Here is a 13,267-nt window from a genome sequence, read left to right on the forward strand (position 1 = left end):
CTAAAAATTTCCTGTGTGTTTCACAATGAAGGTGTGGACCCTAACAGTGTCAGTCTAAGCTTCATGATATAAGCTTTTTAAAATAACTTTTCCTGTGCTCACTTGGATCCACATGGTGCATGTTGGAGAGCATAGTAGTCCCCTTCCATGGGAGAATTATGGGACAGCTCATCAATAAATGGGGTTCATTTTCCAACTACAGCCTGTACTGTGATTAAGGCTATTTTTCATTTCCTTAACATCTTGAATCAGGCATGGAAAAAGTATTTGTTGGAAAGCCATTAGACAAAACAGTGATTCACTGAAATAAGTGATTTTTTTTTTCTCCTCATCTTTTGTTTGTCATTAACAATTCTCTCAGTAACTACCATGATGGCAACTCTGGATCATGTGCCAGAAGGTAATGAAAGAGAAGAAGAGAGTGGAAAGTTATTGCACTAGAACAAACTCTGTTATATTGCAGATTATATTACAAGTGAAAGGCAGAGGACTGCATTGCCTAAGACTCTGGTGATGCTGTGGGAGCCTTTCTCACTCCTAAGCTGTTCATTAACATGGAGAGATTTTGATTTAATAACTGTGATCAAAATCCCACTGACTACTCTGGCCATTATATACCCAAAGTGAAGATGCTCACCAAGGTTTATGATCTTTGAATAAATTTAAGTATTCATTAAAAGAACGAGTTAGTGTAACAGTTACATAAGAAAGCATCCAAATGACACTGTTGTCCAAAAAAGCCCTGACCTTTCAGAAAGCAGGCAGTATTGCTGTGCCAACAAAAAGAGCAGCTAAAGATGCTTCAGAGAATCCAAGTGTAATACATTAAGTAGTGACCATGCTTAATGAGCAATAAGGCAAATCATTGTAAGAGAGACCTCATTCTGCTTGGAGGGCTCCTATAAACACAAGGATAGCATCAAAAAGTATGTGAACATCATGAATTCATCTGATTCAATAAATAACAGTGTCAGTAGCTTTTCTAGGCATCTGGACCTCATATCTTGCATTTTTCAACTGTTAGAGCAACTCCTAGCATGCTTTGGGCCCAACCCAAGTTCCAGTCTCCTAAATGGTTCTAGGGCACATGGTGGGAACTCGCAGGGTAGTCCAGGAACCATTCCCAGTTAGCAGTTTGGATGTGTATCCCTATTTTGGAGATTAGAAAAGATTAATATTATGGAAATTTTCTATTCCATCCCATCTGGGATCAGCACCAGGGAGATGTCATGGCATACTAACTATATAGTGAGTGCTTGGCAAAGTTCCTTGAGCTGGATTTGTAGAAGAATCATAGCAAACACGGAAGGAAAAGAACTGAAAAGATAATCATTGTGGGTCTGTCTTATGTGACAGAAGCACTTTTTGTTATATAGATTTTATACTGTAGCAGCTGACACGAGTTCTGGCAAAGATGCACTGTAGAGCTGGACAAACAAGGCAAAGATGCAGGTCAACAGAGAACAGAGTGACAAGCCAGAAATTCCTCAAAATTTAAAAGAAGATCCAAGGCCTTCACTGCCACTCAAGGCCTTTATTCAGTATTTCCAAAGCAAATGCAAATTGATCAGACATAGGCTGCAATAGTGGCATACAGACAAAAGAGAAATTGTGCAGCACTGTCAAAGAGAGATGTTCAAAGGGCATAGGGTAGCAAACTTTGTGGAATATGAAGGAACTCCTCCCCTCTGTATTCATTTGGACTGAGGCAAAGTCAAGGGCACTGTGAGCCAAATTTTCAGAGGAAGTTGGCATCCAGCTATGCTTCAAAATAAGCAGGTATTTCTTTCAAAGATGCTGATCCCTATTCAAATTTTAACCCTAAGAAGGAGCTGCATGATACTGACTAGGCATGTCTGAGGCTATGTCCTAAGCTGAAGAAGCCAAGCACTTGAAAAACCTGCAATGTGTTTGCCAAATCTCCAATTCACAGGGTGTACATCGCAAGACTTTTCTATATATTGGTGCTGAAAACTATGCTAGCACAATTTAAATGGAAGTTAGGAATGACCTGTGATGTCACACATGTGGGACTGATACTGTTACCCGTTCTGTAGTGCCTGACAGCAATTAAGTGTTGCCTGTTATCCAGCTGTTTATGAAGCAAAGAGTTTTTGTGCAAGAGCAATGTCACTATGGCCTTGCTGCCTGGGAAACACTGAAGCTGGAGCAACAGAATAAGGCCTCTATAAATGAGACCTCATGCTCATAGTGCATAAAAGAGTTTGGTCCAGATTCTCTCTTCTGACTTCTAAAGCAAGATACCTTATTACAACAGGAAACATTTTGGGAATGAGGTCCTTGTCAGCATTCAATCACCATAATATCACAGACGTATTAGCTGCTGTAATACTGGTGACTGGCTTTCCTGCCAGCCATGGCACACGTGGGACAGTTTACCCTAAATAAGAGAAGTAAGAGTATTCAGTCTATGCCAACAAATACACAATTAGCAATGGAAAGATGTAAAGAGTCACTTCTAAATTAGCCATGATTCTTGGGGCAAAGATAATTACTCTAGTGATGTTACACCTTCCTTTCAGTGTGCAGGCCCACTGAGCATTGATGAGGGCTGTTCATGCATTGGATCCAAGTAGTAGTTCCCAAAATGTTGTTAGAATCTCTTTCAGAGGGATTATGGGATACTCATCTTCAAGTGATTGAGATGAAATCAGTGGCTGAAGGCCAACTTAGGTATCCTCACACGGAGCACTAAAGGTGCAACTCTGGATGTAGATAATAGAACGCATTTCTAATTATAAGGAGATGAAAACTAAGGTTTAGCAATCAATAGAAGTTATCAAGAATATGAAATCCTAGTAAATAAACTATGGGCTTAAATTAATTCCAATGTAGGTCTATTGACAAGTGTCATTCAAACAGATATCCTCCAGCAACTTCTGCCAATCAGAGATCGGGTGATTTCTTGTTCCACTCCACCTGCATAATGCAATATTGAATGGGACAAACCCCGCTGCTTCTAGTGATACAAGTAATTCTTCCAGGATTAAACACCAAATAGCTTCTACTACAAACCTGTTGAAAATCCAGTGGACTTTCTGGTTATGAGGGGTTTTTATGTCACAGGGACTCTATGCAGCAAATGGCCACAGAAAACACTCCATTGGGAATTACCAGAAGCACATAGAGGTGGTCTAAACTACATGGATTTAAAAAAGCATTACAGCATTGTGTTTCATAGAGGCCTTCAGTTTCTACAGCTCTGGTATAATTTCAAGGAACACCTAGTTCAGAGTAACTCAAGTATGCTCAACTATAACTTGCAAGACTTGGCTGAAGAAAGCACCTTCATCTAAGATTGGTTGAGGTCAGCTAGTTCTTCTGGTGTAGGCAGAAAGACAAAGAATTGCTGCATCAACCCAGTCATTTCAGATAGACAACAAAGGATCTTAGCCCAGAGAATAACCACAATTTTTCTTACTGTTCTCTGCACATAAAACAAGCCAGGCATGGTACAAAATCCAGCATGTGCTGGTACAAGGTGAACTTACTCCAAAGTAGTCAGAGGCTGTGTGCTATCATAAGAGCAAGAGGCCATTTCAGGCTCTTCATGACAGCTTTCTTGTTCCATATAGGCACATTTAATTAAACTGGAAACCAAAAGATAGGCCTTACTTTGTAGGCAGGATAGCAGCAAAGACTTCAAAGCAAAAGCATTATGTTCTCCATTGTGCAAGATACAAGGGGAGGAAAAAAACATTCTTTCACTCTATCAAACATAATAAAAGGCTGAGTTAAGAAGCACAAAAAAAATGTCTGGTTAATTTAAGGTGAAATCAGAAAAGAAAAAATACAAGGGCCATCCTGGTTCTCAGAGTGTCATCACTCTCTCTGGTTTTAGATGGTACACTAGATACTCAGCAACTCTGAAATTGAGATCCAAAAATTGAATGGGGCCACATTGTTCCTTCTCACCACATTAGAAGTTCCATATTGAATCTCAAATAATCTTCAATTACAGTGCAGTTGCTTTAAGGGGTTATGGAGAACAACAATGCATTGCATAAAGTCTCACGGGCACATATATTAAGTAGTAAATGCATTTGGAAATTACAGGGTTATCCATGAGTCTTGTTGCCTTTTTTCATTTTTCTCTTTAATCTACATGCCAGAAAGATAGTGACATTAATAAAGAGGGTTCTGACCATTTCTTTCACTGGGGTGCTTTGTAGGAGAGTCAAGATCACACCAAGGACTCTGCCACCCTCTGAGTGGAGCCTGGGTCAGGCTGGTATGGACAGAGGGAACATGGATCTGGGAATACGTGGAACTAACAGAATGCTTTGAAAGCTTCTCTCTGTGCTCATGCACATTTCCCTTTCTCTACACAATCCAGCCAGTGGGCCCAGACAGATAACAGCAGTGTGTCCTCCTGGACTCAGTGATCTCAAAGGTCTCTTCCAGCCTAACTGATGGTTTCTTTGATTCTATTCTTTCCGTGGGTGCAGATGTCATATGTTGGTCATTGTGGCAAATTAAAGAAAATAATTCTCTGCTCAAAGGTGAAGAAGGCTTCTTGGTGAATTAGCAGTTACTGTAATCCTGAAGAGCTCATACTCCACCTTCCCAGTGCTAGATTTCTAAGGAGCCCAGACAAATTTGTTTCATTTGGAAGGTGTTTTCTCAACTGATAGAAACAGCCCCATACACCAGTGCTCCATTATTTGCTATATCCAGCTTCAAAACAATACCACAGCTCCACAGCTTGCTCCCTCTTTTTTTTTTTTTTTCTGATTTGTGAAGTGATTAAATGGTCCTTCAATTACATTTTGGTCAACTTTCCATAACAATACTCTTGTTTTGAGTAAAATTTAAAGAAAAGTGGAAAGCATTAAAAAAAAAAAAACCAAAAAAAAGAGAGAATAGGTAAAGAAATTCTGACAGGAGAGTTGATTGATGTTGTGTGTGCCTTATCTCTCACAGCTTATGTAATATATATATATGAGAAATAGTTAGTTTGATAGTTAAAGAAACTAAATGCCTGTCGAGAATAAAATACATCAGGGACGCAGAACAATCCCTCATCTGGTTTGGCTATCATTCACTTTCCAGCCTACTGGCTGTCTCCCAGGAGAATTCATAATAGATCAGAGGCAATGATCTCTCCCCAGGCCCCTACTGTTTCCTCCCTACTTCCCCATTTCCTCCTTCTTTCCTGCTGTCACCATCTCCTCCATCCCATCCTGCCAGCTCCCTGCCCTGGGCTGTGTAAAAGGAGTGTGCAAATCTACAGAGCTCTGGGAAAAGCACCTGGTGTGGCCACCAGGATGGGATGAAGGAGAAGGGGCCAGTCCATGAAGTGGGCACTGAGCCATCCTCACATGCTGCTCACAGCCCCTTGCAGGCTGTGCTGGAGACCACCAGGGCACATGGGGGAGGCAGGAACAGTCACTCCAGAGACCTGAGAAAAAAGTCATGGATTCAAAGCAAAGATGAGGCCTGAACAATGCAATAATCACTGAATGAACATTTTCCACCCAGCATTCCCTGTTCCCCTAAATTTTCCCTCTCACTATCCTGCCTCCCCAACATTGAAAAAAGACAATCTTCTGTAAGGAAGACAATGGGCTAGGTCTATGCCAAACCCTTTTAATATCATAGGTGTCCCATAACAGTCTCTTGTAAAAGCATATGCTCAAAACAAGGCCAACATTAAAAGTATTTGTTACAGGTAGGCCTGTTCCTGTATAGTGTCTGATATTGGAATTAGATACCAATAGAGCCTGGGCTTGGCTGGCCCTTGCTGCTTGACCAAAGGCAGCAGCTGTGGTGGTTGCACCTCACAGACACCTTTGGCTGGCTGTGTGCTGCAGCTGGGTGCTTGGGACAGGTCCAGGCATGCAGGAGCTCAGGTTTACCTTGGTGGAGAAGCTTTAAGGAAAAGAGTCGGGTTCTGCTAGAGAGTCTGATCCAGAGCTTTATTCCTGGCCCTCAGGCCTCTGAATGCAGCAACAGCCCTATCAGGACTTGAACCACGTGGTTGCTGTGTCTTTTAACCCCGGGGAGGGAAGGGGTAGGGATCCCACCAACCAGGTAAGGGGGGGGAATCTCACGGGACAAATGTCCCAATGCCCCCCAGGGCTGAAAGGCATCTTTTGAACTCTGCCAATCACTCGACACTCTTTCTGGAATGCCAAGATTGATGGACAGAACTAAGCAGGGAGCATGTGAGGGGAAGGGAGAGGTTATTGGCACACCTGGGGAAAGAACCGGGATACTGAGACAGGTGATGCATCATTGCTTTAGTTCCTTAGAAACTTCCAAGACTTGATTTATGGGAGGGAAGTAGTGCACTGAACACTGGAGTTATTGCATTGGGTTACCCCCCTTCCTCTTCAATTTTGTTCCCCTCTGCAAAAGCTCAGCTACTGTTTGAGATCCTGTAAAGAGACACAAGGGAAGTTGGTACTTTCAACTTCAAGGGAGGCTCTATGGTCCCAAATGGGCAACAAGAACATGACATTTGGCAGGACCATGGGCTTCATGCCACAGATATGCCATCAACACAGCCAAGAAAAATACAGATAAATTTACCATGACAGAAAACTGTGAAGTGAAAGTCCACATGCTGCACCTCAAGAATTATGTTAGATCTAGTGGGAATATACTTTGAAGGTTTTGTCTGCACTGAGACTGCTCTGTAGAAACACTGCTGTTCTCGCTGAGTTCCTGAGAGACACAGCTCTGGTTTCTTCAGTAAAGAGCAGGGACATGTGTATGCTGAATAACCAGCAGCAGGAGTGTCTCAATTGATAAGGCACAATGGATCAGTAGGTGGCAAAACACAAGATCAGTTCTAGGGGCCTTTACAGGGATAGTTACAAGAAAAGGTTCTGAATCTAGAGCTGGGGAAGAAGCTCAGCTTGGATGAAGTGTGTGTCGGGATATTGGGTCTGTGAATTGGCGTGGAAGAAACTGAGACTGAAGGAAAACCAAGAGGTTAACAAACAGTCAGAAGAGAGAAATGGAAATAATTGGACAAGAAAACCAGTACAAGGTAAGGAGGTGAACATAAGCAGCAGATACAGCTAGATTTTGTCCTGCTTACTACGGAGTCTAGAGCTTAGATGAGAAATCCAGCAGGGGCTACTGCAGTGTTACAGCATCTTCTCTATCAGTCTGGTATCAGTTTTTGCACTGCCTGTCCCACTGAAGGATCCTCCTCCTTGTCTGCTTCTGTTTCTTCCCTCTCCACCCCTTGGGAGCTCTCTGTTCCACTGGAGGGGAAGGGCTGAAATATGCTCCTTTCTCCAGGAATGTGCTGGAGCAGACAGGAGGTGCCATGAGATGTGTTAATGGGGGTCCTGCAGGTTACAGCTGAGTGAGGAGGGATGTAAGTGGTGTGAAGGACCACAGCCAAAGGAGGGCTGCATGCTGGAGGATAAATTCACCCAGAAACAGGGTTCAGCCCCACAGTGAGACCATGAGGGATGGTGCAAATACAGAGAAAACCCACCCTAAGCTGCCTAGCCCACTGATACTAAATACCATCATCATCGTGTTAGGATGTATCAGTATTTGGGGGAGGTGTCAGCACCACAAAAGAATCAAATGGCAGTGCCCAAATGGGACTGCCCAGTTCAACAAGGCAGAGGACACTGTCCTGGGAATTACATGGTCCTGTGCCGTTGTTTTCTCTAGCTGGGTCGCACAGAAGCTGCTTTTTCACCTGGCTGCAGCCTCCCAGAGCCTCCCTTCCAGTACTCAGTGATGTTTCCTGCCCTCCCCTGAGGCACGCAGCCTGGCAGGAGAAGCTGGAGTGAACTACTCCAGTTTCCCTCATTATTCTCCAGGACAAGGGGAAATCCATGCCCTCTTACCAAAACCTCAAGGCTGCTGCAAGAGCAGTATACAAGGATTGCAGCCTAAAGATAAAATTTCCTTGCCCCACTTCCAAGCACAAACTGAACAGCAGTTTAGGTGAGGTTTTCAAGCCAGGCATGTTTTTTCATTAATCTCTTTCCAACATCAGTTCATTCTCAATCCCCTTGGCACAAAGCTGTGAGGACCATTTATTGCTAATAGTAGCTGCAAGCTCCATGACAAAATCAGTCTCTCCATAGGAATAGACAGCTTCATAATTATAAATCTAAGCATAGGCAGGAAAGGGAAAAAACAAGAAAATCCCATGATGTCATCGTTCCAACTGACTTTGGCAAGAGCTACAACCCAAAATGCACTCAAAGCCCTATGTGTCTATCAAAGCCTAATGAAACAAGCAGGAAATGGGAAGTCTCCTGACAGTTCAGCATTTGTATCTAACAGGGCCATACCCTGAAGAGATAATCTCTGTATCTGGTCACCTGAGTTTCAGGCATCCACAGGTGAAATCCATAGCACAGTCTTAACTGCATCATCTTTAGGGGAGGTTTTCCATTAGCTCTTTTCAGGAAATGTAGCAAACGGTTTCACTGAAAGGCACCTCTTAAACACATTTACATAAGTAAGCTTTCACTTACAAAAAGCAGCCTCAGTCAATCCACTGGGGTTTTCCATCACCCCCTAAACTTAACAGCATATGATTGAAGAGCAATGGAGTAAGCAGCTTCTTCCCTAATTGCTCCTCCAAAGTGACTTTATGCACTGGGTGGTTGTGAGAGGTGGGGTTTCTCCTGCTCAGGTTCAGGGAACTGGAGGCTGGCCTAAGGGCCAGCTTTCCTAAGGAGCTTCATTACACCAACTCCTACTACATTATTTATCATTTGTTTGCTCAGCTCTTTTAATTGCTTTTTTACAAGCATTACACTGCCTGCAGCCCTCCAGGGAGGACATATGCTTCTGTACCTCCTGGCCTGTGGTGCTGGGCTCTGCCCTTCAGATGCCTGCTCTGTGTGTTCCCTCAGGGAAGTGAAGGCAGCCCTTTGGGGCAGAGATGAACAAATCCAGATGCAGCGAGAAAATGGGACAATGCACGACAGCGTGTCTGTCAGCAGACCTGCTCTCTCTGGGCGTTCACATGTGCTGCTCCTAATTCACCTTCCCACCACTGCCTTAGAAGCAACAACATCCTCTTTCTGAATTGAAGAAGTCCAAGGATGGGTAAGAATTAGTGTAACAGCCAGTGTTTAAGACCCCATGTTCTGTGAGCCATCAACATCTAGCACTTGGCTTATCACTAGATGTCAGCTCTTAAAATTGCAATTATGAAGAAAAGCAATTTTAAGTCATTATCATAGGCTTTCTAAAGTGCATTTGTTTCCTTCAACCCCCGTCCTCCTTCTCTCAATGTCTATGCAATTGAATTTATTGGGACAGCCTGTCTTTGTAGGCAGGAAGAAATAACACCCATACAATGCTCTGCCTTCTTTGTACTCATCAAATGATTGCTCCAGTGCACTTCTTTTTATTCTTTTCTTTTAAACAGTGAAGCAAGCAGGATTGAGGGTGAAAATCTTTTCCTAGTGTTCCTCTGGGCTGATGGGGCTCCACTGTGCCTCAGCAGCTGGGCTTTTCCTAAACCATGCTGCTGAAAAGTGCACACCACACTGTAATGCAGTCGCTATATATAGTCTGTAAAGAGCTTTTGGAAACCAGGAGGAAAAGAGCTATTTGATGTACAATAAATTATTAATTGTTATTAGTTACTATCCTGACAGGTTTCTGTTGCTCAGCTACCCTCCACCCCCAATTTGGGGGAAGGGTTGCTTCTCTCCCTCCTCCATTCTCTCCATGACCCCCTTGCTCCAGGCCCACTTTGGGACTATCTCTGCATCTCTCTTCCCCTTACTGACTGAGACTGGACTGAATCTCAGTCTTCCTTCAATTTCCCCAAACACACAGTGTTGGAAATAACAGAGCAGTAGTGCCTCAGAGCACTCATCACTATAATCTGCATTCTGCCTGTACATTTAAAGCAGGATTACACACAGCTACCCCCTTGTGCTGGTCCCAGTACCTTATCTCTGAGAACAGAGTAGTAGTCTGAGCCATTTACTCACAGCATTTCACCCCTTCTTGCATTTATTATATGCCTGGGAAAGCATAGATTCCTTTTTGGGGTATGTCTGAGCTCACATGCCTCTCGTGCTGCAAACAGCCCTGCATGAGACTGCTGTGTGCCTGCCAGCTTCATCCTGTGTGGAAGGGGTTTGTGTGGGAAACACAGGTGTGGCACAGGTGAGGGGTAGCTGGGAGGCAGTGCAGCTTCTGCCAGGATGGAGCAGAGGCTCAAGGTCACCCATCCTCTCTACTTGTTTAATTGGACTCTGGAAACCCCTCACCTGTTTGTGAGGTTACAGCTCCAAAACATACTTTACCTTGAAATTGTCTGTGATGAACTTAAACCTAGAACACCTGCCTTTACTCAGCTCTTTGTCTGACATGCACTTGCTCTGCAAAACACAAAGAATATTCAGGGGAGGATGAAGCAACTGGGATGTTAAAGCTGCCACTGTGTCACTGCTGGATAACCATAACCCGTCTCTGTGCTGAGCCATGATGTGCTTGGCCTCATGAGCCATGTGTCCTGAGTCACTCCAGCCCCCAAGGTAAAACCGGGGAAAATACTCACTTAGCCTTTTCTCCACATGTTCCATACAAATTGAGAAGTGATACTTTCTCCACCAGTAGAGAAAAAACCATTAATTTTAACATGAAAATTTCAAAATATCTCACAAGAGAACAATACAGGGCAAGGCTCTGTAAGTAAGTCTTTCAGGCAGCTAAGAGGCATGGTACAGGCTACCTTGAGCATGAACAGCAGCTCCATCTAGCACATGCCCCAGATAACTGTGTCTATTTGCTCATCTCATCATTTGAAACAGACACACTGCTCAATTTACAGGGAAGCAGGAGGACTCTTGCCTTTACCACTCTATGAAAAATATACCCCATTGTCAGCCATGAGTGCAGCTGCACTACTGTGAATATGATTTATCTGCCAGGGCTGATGAAGACGAACGAGCTTTGGTGTGATTTCAAAAGCCAGGATAAAAACCTGCCCGGGTGAGCTGGGGAGGGGGAACACAACCACCTGTACCATCCACACTCACATGGGCAACTCCACACGTGGCAGCAGTGCATGCAGGAGCAATGAAGATTGTAAGGGAGGTGGATGTGCACATGAGGAAGCATATGAAAGTTTTTCCATGTCAGTTGTTGGATATAATGCACTTAACAGAGGTTTTTAGAAAAGCTTTATTGAAAAGCTTTAGAAAAGCTTTTCTAGATGGATGACCTGATTTGGACAGTTAATTCCAGATTTCCTCAAGCCAAGAACAAATAACAGGAAATACCTTCACCTACCACTGGAATCATGAAGATTAACTGCAAGAGAGGGTGCATTCCACTTTTGTAGAGAAAAGAATGCAAGAGAATAACAAACGCAGAGGACCAACATTTTTTTCATCCCTATTCCAGAAAAACCGCGGGGAATATTTTTCATTTCATTCTAGAGAAATAACCCATCTCCCCAGAGTACATGTCTATAGTTCTTGCTTCTGCAAAGAGCGCAATGGAGTATTAAGAAGTAGAAACGAAATAGATTTATTCTTTTTTAAAGTAGCAAACTTAAAACATTGCAAAAGGTTACAATGATTTAGAACACCCAGTCTGCGCGGCCACGCTTGGCTGTTCCCCGCGTACGTGTGAGGTGACTCAGCACACGGGGCTCCTGCGGCGGCCGGAGGAATTGTGCTGAGCTGCTCGCAGCCTCCTGCCTTTCCCTGCTGCATTTCCCTGCTGCCTTCGCCAGAGGCGCACGGAGAGAATTCCCTGCTCGCCGTCTGGGGACACGGCACCGAGCAGCTCCTGCTTCTCTGTCACAGCAAAGGCGGGTGCGATGCGGACAGAGCGGCTGCTCCCCTGTCTCGTGTGAGAAGAGATGTCAGCCATGAAGTTCATTCCTCTTAGTCTGAAAATAATTTATTACCAGACCAACACTTTTAAAGTTTGCTGAAATGAGAGGCTCAAAGACTGTCTAGCCCCTCATATGCCACTACCCTGCAATAGGGTTGTACATATGCATCCACCTATAATAGGTTGCTACATTAGGCTCTCCAGGCTCTGCCATTTCAATTATATTATTATTGTCAAGCTGTGGGTGTGCACAGTCTTCCCCCTTGGACAGACTCTGTGGTATCACTATCAGCAAAATCTAATTGGCTACCAGCATTCTGTTATCTCTATGAAGTAGCTGTCACAAAGGTGACACCAGAGTGTCAACACGACTGATTGGATGGCATTGTGAAAAGTAGTTACCTGCCACATAGTCTGCTTTAACAGGAGATAAACTAAATTGCAGAAGATCATCTTCTTTGTACACACACAGATCACAGAGATTGGAAGAAGGTACTCACTCAGTCACTCTAATATCAAAATTGCCACAGAGGAAGAGAGCAAAGCCCAGAGTGCCTCTAGGCAGACAGGAGCTAGGTTATATTCCTGCACTGAAGAGATCCCTTGTCATCCCTTTGCATCAGCTACAGAACTTGGAGAAACTGTGTGATTATTATGAACAGGGTAGTGTGTGGTAAGGTTATAATAAGTGGATAGAAAACCAAGCATTGTCATGACAGAAACTGGGCTAAAACTACCATCAACCAAATCCTTCATTGATTTGTTGGCCCAGAATATTCCACATTAGGCTGGGAAGAAAAAGAAGTCATCATGACATACACTCGAGGGGAGCAAAGTAGCAATGGTACAGTTGTATTAAATGGGTTCAGGTTGCCATTATATGAAAAATGAACAACAGAAAATGAAGCTTTTCCTAAAAATACAGAATTATTGTGAGAGCCATGTAGATGAGATAGATGCATGAATGTCCAGTCTCATGACCTGCCCTGTAGAGCAAGGATATTTACTGAAGTATCACTGAGCTTAAGCTAGGCATAATAGTTTCAAAAGGCACAAAGTCAGGGATCAGTTAAGCAAAGCAGAACACACATTGGCTTTCCCCTGTGGAGTAATGTCTGGCATATCGTTCTCTCTAGTTGCTCCAATCAAATAGATAATCTGAAAATATTTTGATATTGTTATTCAAGTTGACAGTTATGAATGAGCAGGCACATAAAGAAAACTTCATCTGAAGCTGTGGTTGTCAGTGCATTTAGGAGTATGGTATGCAGGTCTGCTGTAATGGAGAAAAGGTGCAAGGGAACATAAAACAACTTGAATGGAAGCAAAAATAGACTCTCTTGAACAAATGCTATTCTCAGTGACTCTTCTCTAAGCCAAGAGGAGCTGACAGTGAGGTACAAGATCAGGAATGCATAAGAGGTACACAAGAAAACTTCTCAGGGACTGT

The sequence above is a fragment of the Zonotrichia leucophrys genome, chromosome 1 (assembly GCF_028769735.1).
Source record: "Zonotrichia leucophrys gambelii isolate GWCS_2022_RI chromosome 1, RI_Zleu_2.0, whole genome shotgun sequence".
Taxonomy (NCBI): Eukaryota; Metazoa; Chordata; class Aves; order Passeriformes; family Passerellidae; genus Zonotrichia; species Zonotrichia leucophrys.